Genomic DNA, 25,773 nt, shown 5'->3' on the forward strand with positions numbered 1-25,773 from the left:
AAACCGGGCAAGGAATGGAGAAATGGTTGGTATCTCCTTCTCGAGAAACTCATTTTGTATGATACAAAGCCTTGTCTAACCAATTCTCTATCTAAAGTCCTCAATTCTGTTCCAATGTGGGGAAGTAGATATTCTCAAAGAAAGTGAATTGGCAGACCTATTCTCTATGGCCAAAATAAAGTGAATTGGCAGACCTATACTAAGAACTTACACACTAATAGACCTATTCTCACTTTATTTGGCAGATAAAAAATAGTCACAAGTTTATTTATGGCAGCCTGCTTTTGAACTATGGCAGACCTATTGTCTAAGTGAAGGTTCATTCATTTGCAAACCTGTTTGAACTATGTTATATGTAACCCATTATTAATCATGATATTTGTGTTAAAATAGTGAATGCCTTTTTTCTTTTTTCCAGTTTAGTTGATCATGGATTTGAGGCCAATTAAAGAAAATTTGACTTGGCCAATAAAGGCAACACAATATTGACTAGGATTTGAAGGGTTTTATGAGTTGTGCTATTAAGACTTTAACATGTTATTACTTGAAAGGAAAATATTATAAATATGAAGATATTACCATTTTGCATAATTGGTGTCCAATGCATGTAGATAATAATCAGTGGATTTGCCTTGTTAATTTATGGAGATCCAACGAGGGACAAGTGCGTTTATTTATGTTCATTTATGTAAATGTGTTGAATATGCTTTTGTGAATTGTGAACCATGATATGTACATTCTTATGCATGCTGATGCTTCGATTTTCATAGAAGAGAAGCAAACGGGAAAAGAATCACTTGCAAAGGCTAAAACAAAGCCAATCTCTACAACACTGGTACAAAGAGTCATGCTTGTGTTCGTGAAGAATTGGTAAAGTTTTGGTTTTTTTATTTGTGTACATATGTATTCTTCCATTTCTACCATATTCTGACATCTTATCCTAATTTGTTACATTTTAAAGAAACAAAGGCTGAATGGGAGTCCAACAAGAACTGAACTTTATTTAGAGTGTCACCAACATGAAAATGAAGCAGAAATTACGGTGCGTGTCTATGATCTTACATGTGACTTATAATTTGCATATTAATGTCAAATAATCTTATGTTGACGAGTTATTTTTATTCATTAAGTTTGTTGTATATTTGATTTGTAGAATCAAATTAAGAACATTGTTGTTGAATGTAGGATTATAGAATCAAATTAAGAACATTGTTGCTGAACATCCCTACTGTTGATAAGGTACGATCAAACCTTCTTTTTCTAATGCAGTTACCAACATAGGATTGTATTGAGGTACAATTGAAGTCATTTACATTGTTAAAGAATGATGGTACTCCTATGGTGAAATAGGAATAAAAATCCTTGTTTGTTGTATAAATATGCATAATTGAGTTGAAATTATGTTTATGTCAATGCTGGGATTGATATTCTTAGTGCATAGGTTTGGAAAACAACTTTGAGTTGTTTGGATTAACCACTTTTATGGGGAGATGCTGTCGAAATTTCTGCAAAATATGCACTTTTACGAGGATATGCTACCCAAACTTTTGCAAAAATACTCATGCATGCAAATTTGTCATATGATTCATACATGTTCTATGCTAATTAGTTTTATGATTGTTGGATGTAGGCTGCTAATAACGCTTCATCTTCTGGAAATGACAACTCTCATTAATTATCTAATTAGCTAGTTGGATTTTTGTCGAAAGGTAACATTCCTAGTAGATCTTATTTATTGTTTGTTAAACTAGTATGTTGCATGTTTGTGGCCTTTTTTTAATTACTTTTGTTGACACTTTTTTTGCCCCTCAGATTAATTTTGGATGCACCAAAACGAAAAAGTGAATGTTGAAGATTTGAGGACATTGGAACTTTTGTTTGGGCACAAGATTGAAGATATATTAAGTTTTTTTTTATTATTTAGTTGGATTATAAATTTTAACATTTGTTGTTCTACATACATTAGGTTGTACCTTGAGTTTGTCTAAATGAGTTAGATTTTTTGGTTATTTTTAGTTTGAAGATTGCTTATACGGAGTATGAAACGATTTAATTTTTTCATTAATCAATATAATATATTTTGGTTCACTTGCAAATGTTAAACCAATTTGTAATTTTAGCATTGAGATCATAAATTAACTCTAGCGGCACTTTAAAAGTGTGAAAAGGATTATCCGACGCTTTTAGTGGGTCTCTACAGCTATAGGAAATAGTAAGTTGTATCAGGTCTTGTTCAACGCTTTAGGAGCCTAGCTACCTTATTACAACGCTAATAAAGTGTCCCAGCAACGTGCTTGAAAGCGTTCCGAACTAGCGACGCATTTATCCTAGCTTTACCGACGCAGAAAAAAAGCGTAGCTACAGGGTGCAGCGACACAGGCAAGCGGAGCACTTCTTAATGCGTTTGTAAAAGCGCTTGCGACGCTTTATAGCGTTGTAGTAGGCTATTTTTATGAGTTGCTGAAAGCCAATTTCATAAACATCGTTTTCTTTTTTGGAAAGATTTATTTATAATTTAAATACTTTGTTATGGAGTATACTTACTCCGTTTTGTATTGCTAGTATTTTTTTGAGTTAAGTACACAACTGGGTAGTTAACTTTGCCTTTTGTTTTAGTTTGGGTACTGAACTATAAAAAGTTTCAGTTTAGATAATCAAAACTAAGATCTGTTAGTTTGTTACTAAACTTTGATAACTTACCGTTATCAGCACCCAAAAAAAGGAAAAAGATGACATGACAAACTTTTTTCTCTCTCCTCTACTTCTTCTCCCCTCTATTCTCTCTTGTTGACCTTAAGTTTTGAAGATGGAATTAAGTATACTTTTGGGTACTGAACTTTGGGTAAAGTTGCAGTTTGCTCACCCAAAGGACAACGATGATAAGTATTCTGTTAACTTGCGATTTGATATTAAAAATAACCCTGCGGCCCCGCTTTCGAGACCGACAGTTTAACTTTTACAGGAAAGATATTAATTCCTAACGGCTATTTTATGGCCCAAAAACAAATGTGTTTTTTTCTCTCTCCTTCTCCAATTAAAGCCGCCCACATCTTCTTCCAAAAATCCATTTGTACCAGATCCCAACTGCAGCGCAAAAATTTCGATCTTGTTAGTGTTCGTTTTCCAGCGAATTTTTTTTTTCCCGAAAGCATATATTTTTTCCAAAATATATTTTACTTATGCAAAAAAAGAATTTTTTTTTCAGTAAAATGTCAAGAAACAAGACACTCCCAACCCCAAAGCATTATTACTGTGGATTCATAATGTCCAAGACTAGGTCATGGACTAAAGACAATCTTGGTAGAAGATTTCTAGCATGCACTAATTATAATCCTGAAGCCAACACTAGGGGATGCAAGTTTTACAGATGGGTTGATGTTGAAGACCCTACAGAGTGGCAGATGGATGTAATTTTAAATTTAATGGAGAAGAACACAGAACTGAAGAATGAGGTGAGGAATTTAAGAAAAATTAATGGTGGCAGACTTCAAATTGCAAGAAAGATGGCTGTTAGAGAAGGTGATGTACAAAATGCAACATCATGGAGGGTCGAATAAATTTCTTAGATGGTTTTTTCTAGCAATCTTTACTTTAGTTGTTGTTGCTTATGTTCTTATGTAGTTATGACATGGAATGTGTTGTAATGAATTAAACTATTTAACAAATTTTAAAACATAGTTGCAATGAACTTAGTTTTAGTTGTTCTACCCTCTTTTAGCCCTGACTAAATCTTGTAGTGCTTGGCTGGTAATTGTTTGTGGGTTATTAGACCCTATATCAAGTTGTGACCAATTATAGTCTTGACTAAAGGAGTCAACAGTCTGCTCTCCTTCAAAATCTGAGTAGACAGCTGCTGACCTTGGTTGTCTAGTAGCAGGTTGTGACCTTGCATTCACTCCAGTGTGAGGAACAAATTGCAAATTTAAACACGAATTAGTTATCTGATAATAGGACATGAAATTTGTTTGCTTAAAACATGATTAAACTATATTCACTTACATTTGCTATTCTCTGATGTCCATTAGGGTAAGTATATACACCTACTCCGCTATTATGCATTGGTGTGGTTGTTCGTTCCGTTGTGGTTGTTGGTTGGTCAGTGGTAGTTAAAGGACCATGGTTCTCAGACCTCATATTTTTACACCTTCTCTTGTTGTGTCCTTGGATGCCACAAGAATTACAAGTCATTGTAGTCCCAACCTTCTTCAACTTACTTGATTTGGTCACTTCTCCAGCTTGAAGTCTCCTTTTTGTTTTGGTCTATGGTGCACTTTTTTCACTTTTGGTAGAAGCACTAAGGAGTCAGATTGTGGCCACTCATGAGGACCATTCAGTGGCTCCAACAAAAACACATACACTAGTAGAATAAATGCTTATTGCTGCGGTTTTGGGCGCGCAACAATTAAGGGGACAACAATAGGTAATAACTACATTGCTGCGGTTTTAAACCGCATCAATATCTGCAGATATTGCTGTAGTTTCTAGGCCAAACTGCAGTATTATAATTATGTGTTATCAATTTAAAAGAGAATATTGCTGCGGTTTTGGCTGGAAACCGCAGCAACATCTTGGCCTATTGCTGCGGTTGTTGCCAAAAATCGCAGTAATAGGTCCTGATATAGGGATTTTTTTTTCGAAATTAAATTTGAAAAAGTAAAGCAAAATACTCAACCACAAATTTCCAAGAGGTAAATAATGTTGTAAAGTGTATTCATACTCAACCCCCAAATATATTACAAATGAGCCTGATGATACTGATAAATATAACTAAATGATTAATTAAAAAATATATATAATTGGCAAAGAAAAAGAAAAAAAATGAAAAATGAAAAATTGCAAAAAAAAAGTTGAAAAAGAAAAAATAGAAAAAGAAAAATAAAAAGGAAAAGGGAAGATGGCGATTTCATCGGAAGAAATGAAGAAAAAGAAACAATCGGCTCCTAAGGTTCATCGCACGAGTAAAAGGATTCGAAATTTGAAGGTATTAAGTTCTCCTATCTTTGTGTTTGGTGATAATGATGATGATGATGATGAGCCTGTTTTGATTGCGGAGGAAGACATTCCGGGTTATGTTTCTCCCTCGAGCGAACCTTTTCCCATTCCCAGGGAGACTACCCCACAAACTGCTTCTCCTACCCTTCCCTCTCCACCAAAATACCAACCTAATCTTACCTCCACAAAATCCACCTCTTCTGTTCTCAAGGAAAAGGAACAAGCTGCTATTCCCAACACAGAGGAACAACCTGCTGTTCCTAATCCTAAGGAACCCTCTGTTGTTCCTAACCCTGATTTTCCCTTCTCTTCCTCACAAAATCCCACTATTGGATCTACATACACACTTGAACATGCTAAAAGGTTGGACCACTTATTCACCCTAGTTATGGGGAAATCCGAGGCTATGATGGAGTTTGCAGGTGAAGTTAAGGATGTAAATGGTTTGTTAAAGGGTTATCAAACAAAGTAGATGTTGTTTTGAAGGGTCATGAAGTTATCTTTGTCCAGCTACATACTATGACCACGACTATTACGCAGCTTAACACGACTGTTATGAATTTGGAATCTATCGTGTCAAAGCTTCTTGAAAAAGTCGAGAGCAATCATTCAGAGGTGATGAAGAAATTGGAAGATGTTATGGAAGAAGTTGCTGAAATCCCCTCCTCTCCTAAGCCTTAAACACTACTCTTTCTTATTTTTGTGTGTTTTAGTTAATCTTCGAGAACATTACTCTTTTATTTTGTCATTTCTTCTCTTTTTTTCTTTCAGCGCTATTAAGGAACTATGTTAATTTGATAATCTTCAGTCTAAACCTTATGTGCATGTGTGCGTCTTTTGAATGACTAATATTCTTCGATTGCGGTTTTGAGAGTTCAAAGCATTATTTACTTATACTAACCAATTGTTCCTAACAAATTTGGTGGTGTGATGAGTTTGTATAGCGGAAATCCTTCTTTTCGAAATCACGGGATATTACTGCCATCTTCAAAAAGGGGGAAATTGTTGACTCTAAATTTTGAAGATAACCACAAAAGACAAACTTGTATTGTTTCATGTGTAATGTTGCGAGGTTATTCATTGAAGAACAAAGAGAATACTTGATCGAAGATTAAAGAAAGGAGAATTAATCAAGATCGAAGTGAAGATGTTACTAAGATGAAGAACCAATCTTGGAATGAAGATTATAATACATTAGGGTGTATTATATTCTTCATGTTAAAGTCGAGTAAAGGTATAAGATGTTTGGTGTTGAATTCTCAAAAGAACTAAGTTTTGTTCCCATGACATGAACAAATACTGGCACAGTTTAGGAACATTATTTGGGAACTGACTTAGGAACTAAATTAGGAACACCTGAACCTAATAAATGTTAAGCGCCTAAGTAATGTTAAGCGTTTAACATAAATTTAGGAGTCCTAGTTGAATTAGGCTTAAATCCACTATTTTAGGTAATTAGCCAGGAAAAAAATTTAATGTTTATTTAATTCAAAAAAAAAATTATTTTATTTTTAAAATCTTATCTTTACTAATTTAAATTACATGGTTTTATTCTTTAAATAAACTCTGATTTTTTCTGGCATATTTAAAATAAATGATAAATTTATTTTTCCTAAATGAGATTATTTTTTAAATTGTTTACTTATTCCCCAAGTAATCACTTATCACGTAATTAGCACTGTTACACGTTTTATGAGTTAGTGGGTTAGCTTCTTTGTTCCCAAGTAAAGTTAATTAGTGGAGATCATGGGGTTAGTGGGTTAATTAGTGGAAAATTAATTCATGGCTACTTACTATAAATAGGCGCCTAATCCCAAGATAAATTTGTGTCTGAAGCTTAAAATCCTAAGTTGTCTAAGTGTCAGTGTCGTGTTCCCAAGAGAATTCATCCTTACGATTTTTGTTTTTACTCTTCCATTTTTATCAGAAATTGTATTTGTTTGTTTGATGGGTTTGAGTGAACTCATGTAAGTGTGAGAAAATTTTGAGTGAAGCAAGAGAAAGGAAAAGAGAAAGGAACTTCGAGTTAAGTTTGAGAGGAACAACAGTTAAAGAGAACTGTTGTTGGGAACTTGAGTTTAGGAACTCGGGTTGTGGCTCGAGAGAATTAATAGGTTTGTAACAGAGTTGTTGGCCTACTATAGTGGAAAGTTCGAGTTAAAATCCCTTATCGTCGAGGTTGTTTCTTCCTTAGTTGGCCTAGGAAATTTTTCCTCGCTAAAATCTCTTGTGTTCCCATTGTGCGCGTTCCCTAGCTAGCTTTTAATTCCGCAAAAAGTTACTCTTATTCTCTCACTATAATTCACCCCCCTCTTATAGTGCTCATATTATATAACATCTCTCTTCCCCTGCTTAAACTCCGTTGCCATTTCTTTTTTTTTTTGTTTGTTTCTAAAACGTCATCTTATGTTCTGCAATCTATGAATTTTTGTGTGTAAATCTCAATCTCTGAATTTTTGGGTTTGAAATTGAAGACTCACACTTTGGGTTTGGGCAATTTTAATTTTACAACTTGCTTACTGTACTAGAGTTAGTATCAAGAATGAATAAAGTGATATCCCATAGCAAGAAAGGATCTTTAACGAAGAAACCATCACTAGGGGAAAAAAAAGGAAGGGCTGCGCTGGAAGGGTTGCGTTTTCTTCAAAACGCAAACCTTCTTATTGTAGAGCTGCGGTTTTAAATAAAACGCAACCCTTCTTTCTTGTAGGGCTGCGGTTTTAAAGAAAACCGCAGTCCTTTACAAAAAGGGTTGCGCTTGACTAAAAAACGCATCCCTTCTTACAGTTAGAAGGGATGCGTTTTGAGTCTAGCGCAACCCTTTTAAATGAAGGGTTGCGTTTTCTGGGACAAGCGCAACCGTTTATGGGCTTTTTTTTTATTTGAAAAGAAGCGCGCATTGGGCTTAAAAGGTTAAGCGGGGTAGGGTTTATTTCTCCCTCCCTCCGCGTTCGCCCTGCCTCTCTCTCTCCTCTCTCACAATCGCGTTCGCCCTGCCGCTCTCTCCTTCCTTCACTCATTCTCTCTCTCTCACCAAAGCCCAACCCCAAAATCTTCGCCGTCGATTTCATCATCTTCGCAGTCGATTTCATCATCTTCGCCGTCGATTTCATCATCTTCACCGTCGAGGATGTGAATCTGCAAATGGACCAATATGTTAGTCCAACTGTGAACTGGTTGTATTCACAGATAAGAAGAAATTCTATGACTCACTAACCAAACCCCTTCACTGTTTGGTGTCTTTTTCTCATTACTACGACAATGTCAATTTTATTTTTTTATTTTTGGTGAATGACAATGCAATATGTTGACTCTATAAATCTTGTAGGATATGCAAGGGAATTGGAAAATGAAGGCAACGATACCAGGGGATGATCTGTCAGTTATTATTACAGTTCAACATCCGGACCTTGGTAAATATTTCTGCGCTATATTAAGAACGCAGAGAGTGAGTTCATCGAAGGTACCATATCATATGTTGTTCTTTTGGTTGATGCCTCACAAAGTTGCTGTGTGGATTTGTCAAGATTTAGTTTTTATCATTTTTAATTTTTCTTTTTGTAATTTATTTGTTACTTATAATATTTACTGTTTACAATATATTCATCTGTTTTGCCAATAATATATATCTGGTTGGATATTTGTAGTTTTTGTTATTATATATAAATGTCAGTTTGTGATTTTGTTATAATTTAATCAGTTTGGAATTGATTTTGTGTCAATTTGACATAAAAATACAAAAAAATAATTTTTTTTTATTTTATTTTTTTGGGGTCCAAAAGGACTGTGGTTTTGAGCTAAAATCGCAGCCCTTCTATGTTAAGAGGGCTGCGTTTTTGACAAAAACGCAACCCTTCACTTGAAGAAGGGCGGCGTTTTTGACAAAAACGCAGCGCTTCACTTGAAGAAGGGATGCATTTGTGTATAAAATCGCAGCCTTTCGTTTTGAAGGGCTGCGGTTGAAAATCGCAACCCTTCCTTTATGTTGAAGGGCTGCGATGGAAAGGGCTGCTGTCAAAAAACGCAGCCCTTTTGGACCCATTATGATCTTGCAACTACTACGTCACCAAAATACCACTAAAGCATTGTGCAACTTCCTTTAATCATCATGCTGCTGCAAGTTTGCTACATCAGAGACCATAATTTGCTGCTGTCATCACTTTACCAATCACCACAACAACCTCAACATCAACACCAACCTCAATTGTAATCCAATGTAGCTCTAATAGGAAGAATATGCAGCAAACTAGGAGAATGAAAAGAAGTACACCAACTGACTCTAATTTTAAGATGAGAAAGAAAATAAAATGTGAAAGAAGACTGTGTTTAACAATAGGATATCCATCAAATTCTCTGGAAATTTAACATCGGCAATTTGACTAATAATCCTTGTTAGAACAAACTTTAGGATTTGAATAAGAAGAGAAATATGTGATTGCGATATGTATTTAAAGAATAAGAATGAGAAATGAGAAACAAAAATGACCACTTGGGTCTTGAAAGAATGAGCCACAATGGGTCTCATCAAAACAAACCTCAATGGGTTTAAGAAAACGATCACAATGGATCATGAAGAAAAGGACCATATATGGGTCAAAACAAGATCATAATGGATCACAACAAAGGTCTCTATGGGCACAAAACAAGCCTCTATGGGCAACAAGCCACTATGGGCAAAATGACCAACTATGGGTCTTAGAAAGAAGCCTCTATGGGAGAAACAAAGAAAATAACCACTATGGGTTGGAGGTTACAGTCACAAGACTATGAATTTTGGAGGTTAAAGTCATAAGACTATGGAGGTTAAAGTCATAAGACTATCAAAATGATCTCCATGGATCTTGAACAATGACCACTATGGGTCAAAAATAACCACTGTGGATCATAAGAACCGAAGAATTTTACAGAGCTCTACTTGTGCAAAAGTGAGAATGGTGAAACAAAGAAATCTTCCTATCACAAGAAATGTCAAACCAACAACTCAAATGGCACACATGATGTATCTTGCTGATGCTCACAATTTGTCAAGTGGCCTTTGCTCTAGGTTGTTGAATTCCACATAGTCAAAGTACTAAATTGTACAACCATAATCCATCCAATCTCAATATAGTTGTGCCACTCAAAACGCAAACTGATTTCGCAGAGGAAAATAGAAATATGAATCAGCAGAGAAATGAGATTATGATCATCACAAATATGTAACCTTCAATTTCCAGAATAGCAAAAACGTGAACTCAATAGTACAAATTCCAAACCCAGAATTTGCAAGAGATCGCACAATTTTGTGCGAAATACCTCAAAGAATTTATCATCTAATTTTATTCACGCAACAAATGAACTTCATCATACAGCAAGTTATTCCCAGCAATCGACAACAGAAACTCAACTAAAGTCTCAGTAAAAGAAACTTCAACATTGAAGAATCGAATTTCGGTGAAGCATGTGAATCGGTTCACAATTTTAGAACTCAATCAATGAATTTAGAACAATGAGTTCAAATAGGAATTCTAGATGAATTGGACAGAAGATGAATCAAATTATCAGAAGAATGATTGATTGAATGAAGTCAAGAGCTGACGATTAATACTTTTGGAGAAATGGCAGCGGAAATATGATGAAAGTTGAATGAGAAATGACGAAAATTACCTCTGAAAAATAGAGAAATTTTGAAGTCGGCAAATTCGACTAAATAACCAGAATCTTTAGCTCAAAACCGATGGAATCAAAACTTCACATCCAATGGTTTATTCAAGATCATAAAATATAATCTTCTCTTTCTTAGATCGATCAAGCAGAATTTTCGTCGAATTGACTCAAAGACACTTCAGTACTTCTTCAAAATTATTTCGAAAATTTCTCAATTCAAAATTCACAAGAAATTTTGCCATAATCTAGATTAAAGAACTAAATGGAAAGAATCTAGAAGAATTTAGGAAAGAAAATGAGAAAAAGAAAATCAAGAGAATTTGAGATTTGAAACGAATAACATCGAACTATGAATCGCCAGAAAATCGAGATTGGGAAACAAGAACTCCGGAGATTTAGTGAGCTAGGATTCGAATCCTGCTTTGATACCATGTTAATTTTTAGATTTATATGAAAATGGGCCTGGGTAACCCAGTAAGAAGGAGGAGAGTTTAGCCCACTTACAAGTTAGGAGGTTCCATCCTAAAACCAATTGGTGATAGGAGGAGTAACTCCTTATCTTATAAAGTGGTTTATTCTCTCCTCTTTCTCCAATGTGGGACACTCACAAGTGGGCACTTAATGGGTTTCAACACATGCACCGTACCACAACACTAGCCACTACCCCTTATTGATTTATGTTTTCATAAAGCAAGTCAGGGATACCCATGGCGGCCACCGGAAGCCGTTAACACCGCCCCTTCAGTCACCGATTTCCGCTTCAGTCTTGACGTTCTCCCTTTATTTATTTATTTAAAAAAAATCAAGGGTAGCATTTGCTACCCCTTGTGACTTAGTGGTTCCTCCACTGAATATATACATATATATACATCCATATATATATACATCCATATATATATATATATATATATATATATATATATATATATAATATATATATATATATATAAATCAAGATCATGTGAGAAAGGAATTTAGGTGACAAATGAGAATGAATATGGACCATTTGATCTAACCAAATTATACAGTTGGGATATAACCTTAAATAAACCGATTTACTCATTTTCTCACACTAGTATGAGTTAATCCCACCATCGTTTACCACCATTTTCTCTCTCATCCACACAGGATAAAATTTTGGTTTCTCATTCATCTAATGAATTTCTATTAACTAGATCAATCAAATGCAAATCAATCATCGTTAGTTTTACAAATTGAAATTGTAAGTCTCTTCCTCATCTAAATCTATCTAGTACTCATCCAATTCAATTCATTCACTATGATTTACTATTGAATATTTTCAAAGATTTATGGTGATGAATTCATCTTTATAGTTCGGATTGTTTTATGTTTTTATGTTTCTTCGATTTTACGACCTGATGTCGATAGATTTAGTTGGAATTTTGGTACTTTGTTGCTGAAATTGATTTATGCATTCGTGGACTTTTGTGCTAAGTGGTGTAATGTTGTCAAGCAAACCGTAGGTAGCTTTTATATTTTCTAGTTTTTGAATGTGGTTGGTCAAGTGATTGAGTTGCAGGAACTCTTGTTTAAGTTTCTGAAGTATAAATTATTTATTAGAGTTACAACTTTTATTTAGAGTCATAGGTGTCGTTAGTTACAGTTACTCAATCTCTTTTTTAGAATTATAGGAATTGATAATTATAGTTAGGGGAATACTTATTTAGAGTTACAAAAAATAGTAATTAAAGTTACAAAAACAATTCTTTATAGTTATAGAAACTAGTAATTAGAGTTACAACAAGCTTGGTATAGAGTCATAAGAAATAGTAATTATGAAAATACTTCTTTAGAGGTATAGGAAATAGCAAATAGAGTTTCAATTTTAGAATGTTTGTTTAGAGTTGTACCATTGCTTGTTTAGAATTATGTCAACTCTTTTTTAGAGTTCTATGAACAAGTCATTATAGTTATACCAATACCTCTTTGGAATTGTAGAAAGTAGTAGCTAGAGTTATAACAATATTTTATTTAAAGTTATAGGAAGTAGTAATTAGAGTTATGTCCACACTTGATTAGAGTTATAGGAACTTATAATACCAATGTATCTAATTTCTAGAATATAGTGATTGCATATACTTCGATGAAGAAAGTTGCAATCTCTTACTAGCCCTTAAGATATAAAAATAATGATCAAAAGTAATAATAAAAACAATAGAACAAGGACTTAAGCTTGTGCATATGAGCATATTTGATTATGTGGCTTGAGTCACCAATAAGGACATGAATAATAACTAGTTTAACTACAAATGACCAGTTTAGCTTCATAATAATGGAAACTTTGAGGAGTAATAGGAACGTGTTTAGAGTTACAATGTTATGATAATAAGGGATATATGTCATGTCTTAGCATTATTGGAACTTGTTTAGAGTTATAAGAAGTAGTAGTTAGAGTCATACCAACACTTGTTTAGAGTTGTAGTAAGTAGTAGTTACGGTTATAACAACATTTGTTTAGAGTTGTAGGAAGTACTAACTAGAGTTATAGCAATATTTTCTTAAAGTTATAACAATTATTAGTTAGAGTCATGACAACACTAATCTAAAGTTGTAGGAAGTGGTAATCAAAAGTTATATGAATACTTGTTTAGAGTTATGGGAAGTACTAACTAGAGTTATAGGAAGTACTAATTACAATTATGACAATGCTTGTTTAGAGTTGTAGGGAGTATTAATTAAGAGTTATACCAATGCCTGTTTAAATTTATAATAAGAAGCGCTATTAGAGTTATGCCGACACTTGTTTAGAGTTATCGGAAGTTTTAGCTAGAGTTGTGAAAAGTATCAAAGAGAGTTATGGAAATATGTCATATAGTTGTGTTAGGTATGAGTTAGACTTGTCAAAATTGCGGTAGGTGTCAATTAGAGTTATTGCAATGTGTCACTAGATTTGTACAAAGTGTGAGTTAGAGTTATAGAAACATGTGATTAGACTTTCGGGAGGTACTAATTAGAGTTGTACCAATCTCTCACTAGAGTTATGGCAATATGCTATTATTCTACGAGTTATAGCAATTGGCTTAACTCAGGGGTGTTTGCTCGGTATGGGTATTAGAATTATGCTTGTAACTTGATAGCCTGTCATCTCATTTGGTAGAGTATTGTGTGTGTAAATACACAAATATGTGGGTTCGACTCCTACACAGGCTCTTATTATTTTATATGCTTCGAGCACTTCTTATTTACATTGTCTTGTTCAATTTTTAAGATATAATTTTGCTCTTAAGGATGACCTGATTATGTAATAAAAGAAGAAAAAAGTGACACTAGTTAGAAGTAAAAATAATAACAATTTTTAATTGTTTGTGTACTTATTATTTTACTTAATTTCTTCTACTTTATGTTTAGGGTTCTAAATAACTTGTCATTTTATAATCTATGTAGGCAACAAATCCACATCTCGTGCATAGCACAACGCTTTGCCATTTGAACTAATAGGTTTTATAGTACTAGTAAAACCACACAAGTACTTACTTTTTCTTTGTTCACATCTCCTGCATATATACTACAAGAGTTAAACATTCCTCCATAGAACTTAGAGAAAGACACTTCAAAAATTCTTATTTTTCTTCATAACCTATGTGGGAATCGAACCCACATCTTATGCATATCACAATGCTCTGCCATTTGAGCTAATAGGTTTGGTAAATCAGTTAAAAACTCATTCAAAAACAATTCTTAACTAAATGGAAACATGTCTTTTTAACTGCTATTCAAACCTAAAGAGATTAAACTTTAATTTCTTTTTTTCCTTATTTTATTCACTTAAACAGATCAAACAGCAGCAGCATTATTCTATATGCACTCAATAGGTTTGTCAAGCAAGGGGACTTCAAGCATATTGCATACATGATACAACTTCCCCGTCGTAAGCACTTTTATGCTTCAATAATGCCCAAGAGGCCATTCATAATATTTGTAAATGTCTACATATCGTGGTCTTGACGAAAGTCACAAGGAAGACACATTACTTAGAAATAAAAGAAAGATTCTTTGTCTTACCCATAACTTATAAGTCATGAAACTGTGACCTTCCTTGGTACCAATGTCCATTTTCAATTCTGTATCTTTGAGAACAAGTATCTCACTCCATCACAAAGCAAAAGATGAATAAACAAACCTCATTGTTTTTTTTCTTTTCCACTTCTTCGTTTTCTGCATTAATAGATGAAGTTACAAGATCACATAATAAACAACTTAAAGGAAAATGGGGTTAATACTAAGGGTTCCATAATAAGAAACCACAATAAGAATCCACATAAACAAGTTTGCACCAACAGTCTGTTCGTTTATTGCATATAAAAGAGCCACTAGGTGATTAGGAACCTTGATGAACAATAAGGAGTGTCCAAGAAATTCATATATGAAGTCCTCTAAGATATTTCTAGAAACTAGGAACCCTAATAACACTCTCATTCTTAGATTATAAAACGGGAGGAATAGGATTAAGGCATAAAGCAGCTAGCATATAGCAAACAACGTTAGACATCATAATACATCAAGCTTTCAAATGCACAATGAGCAAAAGGGGGAAGTCCTAAGCACTAAATAGATGAGAGCTGAACTAAGAGAAAACCTACAACCTATCAATTACATGGGGAAATATATACAACAAACCCAAGATTATCAAGAAGATGAAAATATGGTGTCATGGCTACATATTCTAAATCTGTCAAAATCCATCAAAAAGCAAATTTGTTTAAAAGTGTATTTAGCAGCCGTGCAAGAGAAAGGCACATTATTTTGGACTTTTTGCAAACAATATTGTGACTACCGAGTATAAAATTTGATTTTAACAGATGTGCGCAAATAACGCTACGATGCCATAACTATAGTAACATAGAGGCTTTAAAAAAAATGAAGTTTATGAGAGAACATAATTGACATGTCATGCAGTGACTCTAGTAGATAAATTGCAGTGCCCATAGAATCTGGATGAATAATCATGAATCTTAATTAGCATAGTTCCATATACAACAAAAGCATAAAATTTCCCCTTCACCCTTCGGCAGTTGCATAGTTGCACCTGCTAAAGCATATTAGCATTTACTTGAATCTAACAAAATCTCATGTATTTCCTTATTGTTCAACACAATTGTTTCCTTATCTTCTTCACCCTTCTTCCCCCTTATGTCATCTTTTCCATCTACAACAAGTTCATATTGTCTTATCTAACCGTTGATGAAGAACAATATGGAGCTTAGAGGAGGGGAAAATAAATAACATGAAAAAAGTGCAATCTGAAATAAATTTAGATTTGAGAGAGAGAAACTGTAATAGCCCTAAGAAGCCCTAACTCAAAACCCTAATTATGTGCTAAAGCATGAGATCGTGTTAAAGTAACTACAGAGCAGTCTAAATGTGTATTTTCTATGATATTATGTTTAATTAGTTAACTTATATGTTTTACGTAAATTAATTGACTACTTCATATAGAGTTATAGGATTTTAAGGTTCTAGGTGGAAGATAGTTACTTGAAACTATCAGTTACGTTAAGTTTCATTTGGTCGTAGTGCTTAAAGTAGATTAGAATACTCTCCAACACCATACGAGGACAAAGTAGGTAAGATCTACCATTATTATTGGATAAGAAGACTTTGGAAACCAATAGATAAGTTGAAAAGTCCTTGAGAGCCTTAAACATTAAGATTGTGAAAATCGTATGGAGATTGTTTTATCGGGTAGCGATGACCTTCCAGTTAAAGAGCCTTTCGGGATTGAATCCGAGCTCAGAATCTAACCAAACTTGATATATGACATGCTTAAGATGTCTTAAGGTTAAAATGGTCATTTAAGCCCAAGAATTACGTGGCTAAATAAGGTAAATTGCTTACATAGTAAAACCTGGCTAGCTGAAATTACAGCTTAGACCTATCCTCAAAGAAAGCTGCTTAGCAGCTACTCAAGTGTCGATCTCTCAAAGCCCTTTGTATGCATGATAGCCAACACCAAAGGCTAACACGTCAAGCAAGAATCACCCAGAAACTCCAAGAAACCGACGTTGCCCAGATCACCTTTCCCTCCTCCTTGGGTACCGCCAGAACAAGCTATAAAAGGCTGTTCTGGGTTTTTGTCTCCTTTCTCATATTTTCTCCTCTTTGACACCCACTTTTCTCTATATAAAACTCTTCTAAACATCCATACAGAGTTGTACAAGCTTTGGTTCCAACCTTTAGACCATAAAATCATATAGAAAACCTTACTCAAAGATCACATAAGTTGCTGTAAGTTCAACAGTTTACATCTCTTGTATTTAAGCTTAGTTTTTCATATCTATAAGCTTGTTGAAACTAATCTTTAGCATTTTATACATTCAGGGGAACCTGTAGTAGTAGTTAACCAAGTAAATTAAGGAATTTCTTGAGCTTTAAGCATCCTTAGTTAAGGTACACACTTAGTTTGGTTTAATCTAGAGATTTCCACTCTTATAGTTAAGTGATTGTTTCTTTCTTGTGTAAAGCATGTTTATGAAATGAATTTATGTATGATATGTGTTATTATGTGTATATTTAGTATATTACATAATTATAACATGCTAAGGTTCATTAGAGATGTTTCATTTGACCTAAACAACACTTATACACTAAGTCATTACGATTATGCTTCTAAATGGGATGTGCTTAGTACATGAACTTATATAGTAATTGATAATTGGTAATCTCTTGATGAAATATATGTTTGAGTATTATTTAAGTCCCTAAGACATAATTGGTTAAGTTCTATCAAAGTTATTATGTTAAAAACTAGTTTTAAGTATGAAAACCCTAAATCTTCTCAACTATCAAAGTAAGGGTAATTGAAAGGAGTTGATAAGAGTTCTGAGTATTAAGGATGAGTTGATAAGAATTTTGAGTATTGAGGTTTAAAGTATAAACCATTAAATATCTTATTTTTATAAATATGAAAGTGAGGCATGAATAGGCACCCCGAGTTAGGGCGGGTAGAGTCCCTAGCTGTTGCCTTCCAGGAGGGGCGAATTCCTGGCGTTACAGGACATGTTCGGGTAAGTCTTGCAAGCATAACAATAAAAGGCTGGGTGACGACCCTCACTAGTTTGGAGACAGCTGGTACTGCGTGGTACCCCTCTCCACTCGCGTTCATGCCAAACGAATTGATTTTGTGAAACCATAATAACTAAGTTAAGGGTGATTATCTGTTATTATAACTATGTGTTAGTTTTCAAAATACACCTAAACTTGTATTTTCTAGTATACAGTGTGTACTCAGCTTTGCTGATTGTTTTGTTATTTCTGTGGCCTGTCACTTGGTGGGTGGCAGAGTTTGATTTTGATGCAGGTTGGTACGAGGATATGTGATGAAGGTATTTACTTTTGTAATAGACTTTCAATAATGTAAATTAAGTAATGACATCCATATACATATGTTTACATAGTTAAGCAAGTGATAGGCTACTGAACTTTAGTCAGTTTTTGGTGTATGTAACCTAAGAGCTCTTATGAGGACAGCTTTGTATGCATCAAGTAATGTATAAAGTATGTTTTTGAGGTAATTCGATATTCTCTTCCTTATAATTTGAGAATGTCATGGTAATAGTCCAAATCTTAGTTTGATAACGCTTCCGTTGTGATTAAACGATGTTGATTAAGATTAGAAGAGGTTTGGGCTGTTACAGAAACATCCGTGGGTTTTTTAGGAGAATGAGAAATGCACAAAAACTTGAACTACTAATTTCTATAACTCTAATCAAACATTGACGTAACTCCAAGTACATGTTCTTATAACTCTAAGTATTAGTTTATTTTACTCTAATCAAATATTGGCATAAACTCTAACTAAAACTTCATATAACTTCTATGAAGTGCTTCTATAACTCTAATTACTAATTTATATCATTCTAATCAAACGTTGGCGTAATTCCAAATACAACAACTCTAACCAAACATTGGCATAACTCCAAGTACAAGTACCTATAACTCTAATTTATTGTTTCCATAACTCAACTATTAGCTTCCATTGACAGCAAGTTCATATTCTCTCTCTCATCTGGTTTTAACTATCAGATTTGGCATAACTCTTAGTAGTACTTCCCATAACTCCTGTGGATTGCTTTTATAACTCTAACTAATTCATATAACAACCCTAATCAAACGTTTGTTTTGCTCCAAGTACAAGAAAATAACACATCTTTCTATATAGTGTTGGAGTCTATTAAACTGATTAGAAGAAATCGGAAGCGAAATTCAGTATAACTTAGATGCATTGAAAAGAAAACTAATGGAGTTATAGGAAAGTTGAAGTAATGGTCCAGAGTCGTACCAAAATCGAATCGGATTTAACGCAAAAATCAAACCACAAACGAAATCGCAAGACCTAGAATACACTGATAAACTAATTAATTGGAATTAAGATTGAAACCCAACAAATTGTACGCAGATAAACTAAAATAGAACGATGCAATTGAATATAAGAACAAAAACAACATTCTACTTACACTTCATTGAATTTGAGAATAAACCCCAATTTGCAATTGAACGTTGTCACTCGTACTTGAAAAATCAAGTCACAAATAATTCGAAACACCGAATTTCAAAAAGATATGATGATTTGACAAAAGAATTAAGTCGAAATTATGTTGAAAATCAAGAAACCATAGCAACGAGAGGAGAGAGAAACGAGATGAGAGATAGATAGAGACTGTTTAGAAAATTGGATGCGCCTTTCAAATTTCGTACCTTTGACCTTTTAATCAGGGCCATTAGTTAATACATGATCTAAGGGTTGGTATTTATTCTCACTTCTCATATAAAATGTCATTCTCACATGAACTCAATTGTATATATATATATATATATATATATATATATATATATATATATATATATATATATATATATTATATATATATTATATATATTATATATATATAATATATATATATATATATATATATATATATATATATATATATATATATATATATAGTACTGGTTCATGAATGCACCTCCATACCTAGTTCACTGCGTCTAAAAAAATAATCACTATGTTTTTAACAAAGATATGACTCAAAAGTAAGTCCTCATTCTTTTGTACTATGAGAAACTGAACTGAACTAAAATAATAATAATAATATTAATAAAAATAATAATAAAAATAATAATACCATAATAATAATTATTAATAATAATAATTAGAACATAATAATTAATATTATTATTATTAATTGTTATAATAATAATTATTATTAAATAACAATGTTATCATAATAATAATAAAAATAATATACTATAAATTAATATTATTAATAATAATAATAAATAATATAATTAATGAATATAATAATAATTAATTTAAAATTAACAATAATAACATTAATAAAGGTGTGTTTGTTTCCAATGTCTGATTTATAGAAAATAGCTTTTGCTCGATAAAGATTTCCCTTCTCTCTCTCGAGATGTCATAGACACACAAATTCTCTATTCTTGCATATCGAAATACATAATTTAGAAACTAATTACGAAATTTGAGCAAACTAACGGAAATCTCATGACGTAGATTATATAAATGTTTATGTTGAGATTCTACTCCCTCCTCTTTCTCCAATGTGGGACACTCATAAATGGGTTTTCAATGGGTTTCAACAAGTATATATACTAGCAGTCGGTTTTGTGTAACGCAGGCCACACGAAAGGAAACCGTGCGGCTGCGCGCATCACTAACCATCCCCATCTCCTTCGTTCCTCCTTCCTCCCTCCTCCCTCCTCCTTCCCCCTTCCTCAAATCTTCGACTTCTTCATCATCATCATTGCAAACTCAACCTGCTTCGACATCATATGCGTCAACAATGACGTCTCATGGCGGCGATGCAATCGCAATCACAGTCACTCTCCACTAATTCTGGGAATTCGCTGTCGGTTGGTGTCGGAAACTTGCCGGAGGATGAGTTTTGAAGTTAATGCAAGGATAGCAAGTTCTCCCTCTATTTTCCATTTTCTCTCTCCTCACCTTATGTGGAAGTTTCTAAGGGTCTGTTTGGTTCACTAAACTGGAATGGAATGGTATGGATGTCCATACCAGGGTAGTATGGATTCAAAACCCCATACCAGTTTCAAACTGTTTGGTTCAATCCTGTAATGGATTCAATGTCCATTTATGTTGTTTGGTTCTCTTTTGGAATGGATTCTACATCTAGTTTTTATTTTGATATAATTGTACCAGTTATATGAATATAAAAAAAAGACATAAATTTATTTTTAAAAAAATTCAAACCCTCCCCACCCACCATAACCACCCATCCTACAACCTCTCCTTCACCAACGCGCACAGGAGACCACCGCACCACCTTCCCTTCTCCGACGAACTGCCGTCCTCACCGGACTCCATTGCCGGAACCTGTACGCGCAACCCCACTCTTCTACTTCCTCACAGAAACCAACAACATCCCCCTCCCTCACGCCTTCTTCCCCCTCTCATCAATAACCCTCGTCGGCACCCACCAATAACCCTCGCGACTCCCTCCTGCTCTAGGCAGCAACCAATTGCCTTCACAGCCTCCTTCCACGCTCGTCACGACCCTCCCCTCGCGCCTTCTTCTTCTCCGGCACAAAACCGTCACATCTCCTTATTTCTCCTCTAACAAAACCGAAACCCACCACCTTCATTCGACACCATTTCAGACCCTCTCTCTCCTCTGGCGAAAAATCTTAGGGTTAACCTCTCTCTCCCTCCCATACAAATTAGGGTTTGAAACTTGGGTGGAATGGAGTTAGAAACTTAGGGGGGGAGGGGAGATTGAGATTCTAGGGGGATGGGATGGAGATAGATAATCTCGGGTATGAGACTCTACCCTAAATATGTCCAACCAAACAATGGAATGGATGTCATTCCATTCCATTCCATTAAAAATACCCCAACCAAACACCCCTACGGGAATCGCAGACTTTCCCCAATACAACTCCATCTCACGAACTCGGACCATCACAAAGACTTGCCAATAGAACCCAACAAATTGAACAGTCAGCCATTTCTTCATAAAATAAGGCACACAATATTACGTTATCCTCCTACACCAAACTCATGGAACTCCAGTTTGATCCTTCCAATCATGCTATTAAGTGAATTGATATATGACATGTTGCTTTGTAGTTTGAACCTCATAATTTGGTAGTTTGAATCGAAGCGAGTGAAATATTGATAGTGTAGATTAAGAAATGGTTTTATTCCAGCTATACTTGGAGTGTATTGGTTATATAGCTGATTATATTCAAATTAGGACATGATGTTTAGAAAATAACCCCTATTATTCACTATAGAAGTAACCCCTTATAATTACAAAAGTACCCCTTATAATTACAAAAAGTAAAATCTATTTACTGTAGAAGTAACCCCTTATAATTAAAAAGTAACCCCTAATTTCAGTAAAAGTAACCCCTTATAATTTCAAAAGTAACACCTACTTTTAGTAGAAGTAACTCCTTAACATTACAAAAAGTAACCCCTAGTTATAGTAAAAGTAACCCCTAGTTATAGTAAAAGTAATCCCCTTACAGTTACAAAAAGTAACTTATACTTTCAGTCAAAATAACCCCTAATTATCGTAAAAGTAACCTCTATTTATAGTAAAAGTAACCCCCTTCAGTTACAAAAAAGTAACTTATACTTTCAGTAAAAGTAACCCCTTAGCATTATAAAAAGTAATCCCTAGTGTCAGTAAAGTAACCCCTTAAAATTCGATAAAGTAATCTACAATTCACTAAAAGTAACAACTTAGCATTGGAAAACAACGCGTTTTACTTTTTATGAATAAATAAGATTACTTTAAATATATAATGGGGTTACTTTTTATGAACTAAGGGGTTACTTGTACATTTATTATGGTTGCTTTTTATAAATATTTCCAGCTATTATATAATAATTGGGGTTACTTTTGTGAACATATGATGTCACTCGAACAAATAAATAAGGTTACTTATACATTTAATTAGGGTTACTTTTATTAACTAATGAGGTTACTACTATAATATAATGGGTCATTTGAAAAATATATGAGGTTTAATTGTAGTAATAAATGGGTTACTCGTATTATAAAATAAGGGTACAAATAATAATCGTTACTTATTATGAAGTAATGGGTTGCTCATATGATAAAATAAGGTTACAAATAATAAGGGTTACACGTACATTCAGATAGGGTTATCTGAAAACAGATTCACGCTTCGGCTTTTTTTAAAGGGGACACAAGCATCATTATAAGGCCTAGCTTGGGCTTTTTATTAGTTGGCCACGTCCTTATTTATCAATGTGTTAATGGTAAAATTCTAGAGAAAATAAGAGGAGAGAGAAAATAGGAAAAAAATAGGGGAAATAAGAGGAGAGAGAAAATGAGGCAAAAAAATAGGAAAAATGAGACACACATCAAAGAGAAAAAAAAAGAAAAAAGAAAGAGTTAAAAAAAAAAGAGAGAGGGGGGTTGCGTGAGGGGGGTTGAGAGAGGTGAAGGGGGGTGGCCACACCATTAGTTGAAGTTGTGGCCCGCCTCATATAAAAGTTTGTGATATACTAGTTAGAATCATTTAGAACCAAACAAAAAACAAACACACACGCTAAAGCAACTGTTTTAATTCGTATGCAATCAGTAGATTTACTTGTAGAACCATCCTTGTAGCTAAAACTGTTTATATACTAGAATAACTTTAAGCCGTAGACTTACTGCTATTCTCCTAAAACTTATACTATTGCCATCTCATTATGGTGGTGTTATATTTGCACTCACATGTATCCTCTGATATGGAGTTGCTAGCTGAGTAAAAGTCATATGTTTCAAGATCAACATTGAGTTCTGTCTCAGGAGGATAATGATCGTAACTCGGCAAAGGTTGATAATCATTAGTAGCAGTAGAACAAGGAGTGTTTAAAAATGACTGAGGAATCACCATAAGCGATTGTTCTAGAGGATCTTCGCCAACAATCAACGAAGACCAACTAAGGTCCTGCACAACCTTAGTTTATCACAACTCACTCTTAGTGAGCATATCTGCTGGATTCTTAGCACCTAGCACTTTCTCCAGACTCATCTCATTCTCCTCAACTAAACTCGTGATATAGTGAAAACGCCTACGAATGTGTTTAGTCCTACAATGATACATGGGGTTCTTAGCCAAATGCACTGCACTCTGACTATCACTGTAAAGTATCACCTTTTCCTGTTTAATGCCCATCTCCTCAAGAAAACCAACCAACCATACCATCTCCTTACTTGCCTCCGACATAGCCACATACTCAGACTCTGTAGTAGACAAAGAGATACACTTATGCAACTTGGACATCCAACTCATTGTAGTACCCCCCACAATAGAGACATATCTTGAAGTGCTTTTGCTTGTATCGATATCTCCACTGAGATCAGCATCAACATAACCCTCTAGCTTTACTCCCTTCTGCCAGAAACAAAGCCCCATACTTGAAGTACCCTTTAAATACCTTAGTAACCACTTTACAGCCTCCCAATGTTTTTCACCTGGATTAGAAACAAACCTACTAACAACTCCCACTGCAAAAGCAATGTCTGGACGTGTGCACACCATGGCATACATCAAGCTACCAACAGCTGAAGCAAAGGGAACAGTAGCCATCCGCTCCTTTTCTGCTTCTGTAGTTGGTGAATGCTCCCTTGTCAATTTGAGATCACTAGGAAGTGGTGAATTTCTGGGTTTAGCATCTCCTACATTAAACCTCTTCAGCACCTTAAGAATATAATCCTCCCGAGACAACTTCAACATACTAGTAGACTTGTCCCTGAAAATCTTCATGCTTAAGATTTGTGTAGATTCACCCAAATCCTTCATCTCAAATACTTGTGACAGCTTTCCCTTCACTCCATTTATCACATCCATACTAGTACCAGCAATCAGCATATCATCAACATATTGAAGTAAATAAACATAATCATTTTCATACCTCTGAAAGTAACAACAATGATCATTATCAGCTCTCTTGAACCCACTGCTACACATGAATGTGTCAAACTTTATGTACCACTGTCTAGGAGCCTGCTTCAATCCATATAGTCTCCTCTTGAGCTTGCACACCAAGTTGTCCTTTCCTTGAACTTTAAAACCATCTGGTTGCTTCATGTAAATCTCCTCCTCCAGATCACCATGTAGAAACGTAGTCTTAACATCCATCTGTTCTAAGAACAAATTTTCAGCAGCAACAATAGCCATCAAGATATGAATAGTAGTTAACTTCACAACAGGAGCAAATATATCATTATAATCTATACCCTCCTTTTGTAGGAACTCCTTTACTACTAATCTCGCCTTATACCTGACACTTCCATCAGGCTCTTTCTTCAGTCTGAAGATCCACTTGTTGCTAAGTGCTCTCATACCTGCAGGCAATGCAGACAACTCCCATGTCTAATTCTTTTCCAGGGACTTTATCTCATCTTTCATGGCTAACTCCCACTTAGATGAATCAGTCGAATTTATTGATTCCTTGTATGATTCTGGTTCACCTACATCAGTTAGTAACAAATAATACATAGAAGGTGAATATCGAACAGGTGTTTTGGACACCCTTGCGGATTTTCTCAAGTCAACTTGAGAGACAATTCTCCCTGTACTAGAACTGGAGCCTCTTGGTTGTATGATAATTGTACCCTCTGAATTACCAGGCTGTGAGATATCTAACTCATCAGAATCAGACCCTGTAGGAGTGTGAACTTCATCTCTATGTTGCTCACCCAATTCTGGAACAAGAACATCCCTACCATCAATGCCACCTATCTCCACAATCTCCTTCTCCTGAACTCCTACTACTTCAGTAATCTCAGATTTATCACCAATACATCCTTATACAGCTTAGTCTCATCAAATGTGACATCACGGTGTCTCAAAATCTTCCTACCTTTTGGTTCCCAACATCGATATCCATACTTCTCAGAACCATACCCAATAAAATAACATTTAACAGCTTTTGGGTCTAACTTGTCACGTTTCTCAGATTGAACATATGCAACACAACCAAATAGTTTTAGAAAAGAAAGATTTACCTCCTTTCCACTCCAAACCTCCTCTGGCAACTTGAACTCCAAAGGAACTGATGGTCCTCTGTTTATCAAATAAGTTGCTGTACTAACTGAATTTGCCCAGAGA

General features: G+C 34.5%; 1 long non-coding RNA gene across 1 annotated transcript; it reads left to right on the forward strand.

Annotated features, from left to right (window-relative positions):
• The first annotated feature begins 1,476 nt into the window (after window positions 1-1,476).
• Window positions 1,477-2,088, forward strand: LOC125493993 (uncharacterized). Its single transcript, XR_007270345.2, has 2 exons — window positions 1,477-1,709; window positions 1,813-2,088. It is a non-coding gene; the product is annotated as an uncharacterized LOC125493993 (long non-coding RNA).
• Window positions 2,089-25,773: the final 23,685 nt, after the last annotated feature.

The sequence above is a fragment of the Beta vulgaris genome, chromosome 6, assembly GCF_026745355.1.
Source record: "Beta vulgaris subsp. vulgaris cultivar EL10 chromosome 6, EL10.2, whole genome shotgun sequence".
Classification (NCBI taxonomy): domain Eukaryota; kingdom Viridiplantae; phylum Streptophyta; class Magnoliopsida; order Caryophyllales; family Amaranthaceae; genus Beta; species Beta vulgaris.